Source organism: Oncorhynchus nerka, unplaced genomic scaffold (genome assembly GCF_034236695.1).
Source record: "Oncorhynchus nerka isolate Pitt River unplaced genomic scaffold, Oner_Uvic_2.0 unplaced_scaffold_2954, whole genome shotgun sequence".
Lineage (NCBI taxonomy): Eukaryota > Metazoa > Chordata > Actinopteri > Salmoniformes > Salmonidae > Oncorhynchus > Oncorhynchus nerka.
Genome location: NW_027038347.1, coordinates 20001 through 21192, shown reverse-complemented (window position 1 = coordinate 21192; position 1192 = coordinate 20001).

Sequence of the window (1192 nt, the reverse complement as noted above, 5' to 3'; positions counted from 1 at the left end):
TGTGTGTGTGTTGTAACCACTACCTGTCTGTCTAAGGGTGTGTGTGTTGTAACCACGACCTGTCTGTCTCAGGGTGTGTGTGTGTGTTGTAACCACTACCTGTCTGTCTCAGGGTGTGTGTGTGTTGTAACCACTACCTGTCTGTCTCAGGGTGTGTGTGTGTTGTAACCACTACCTGTCTGTCTCAGGGTGTGTGTGTGTTGTAACCACTACCTGTCTGTCTCAGGGTGTGTGTGTGTTGTAACCACTACCTGTCTGTCTCAGGGTGTGTGTGTGTTGTAACCACTACCTGTCTGTCTCAGGGTGTGTGTGTGTTGTAACCACTACCTGTCTGTCTCAGGGTGTGTGTGTGTTGTAACCACTACCTGTCTGTCTCAGGGTGTGTGTGTGTTGTAACCACTACCTGTCTGTCTCAGGGTGTGTGTGTGTTGTAACCACTACCTGTCTGTCTCAGGGTGTGTGTGTTGTAACCACTACCTGTCTGTCTCAGGGTGTGTGTGTTGTAACCACTACCTGTCTGTCTCAGGGTGTGTGTGTTGTAACCACTACCTGTCTGTCGCAGGGTGTGTGTGTTGTAACCACTACCTGTCCGTCTCAGGGTGTGTGTGTTGTAACCACTACCTGTCTGTCTCAGGGTGTGTGTGTGTTGTAACCACTACCTGTCTGTCTCAGGGTGTGTGTGTGTTGTAACCACTACCTGTCTGTCTCAGGGTGTGTGTGTGTGTGTGTTGTAACCACTACCTGTCTGTCTCAGGGTGTGTGTGTGTGTGTTGTAACCACTACCTGTCTGTCTCAGGGTGTGTGTGTGTGTGTTGTAACCACTACCTGTCTGTCTCAGGGTGTGTGTGTGTGTGTGTGTGTGTGTTGTAACCACTACCTGTCTGTCTCAGGGTGTGTGTGTTGTAACCACTACCTGTCTGTCTCAGGGTGTGTGTGTGTGTTGTAACCACTACCTGTCTGTCTCAGGGTGTGTGTGTGTGTTGTAACCACTACCTGTCTGTCTCAGGGTGTGTGTGTGTGTTGTAACCACTACCTGTCTGTCTCAGGGTGTGTGTGTGTGTGTTGTAACCACTACCTGTCTGTCTCAGGGTGTGTGTGTGTGTTGTAACCACTACCTGTCTGTCTCAGGGTGTGTGTGTGTGTTGTAACCACTACCTGTCTGTCTCAGGGTGTGTGTGTGTGTTGTAACCAC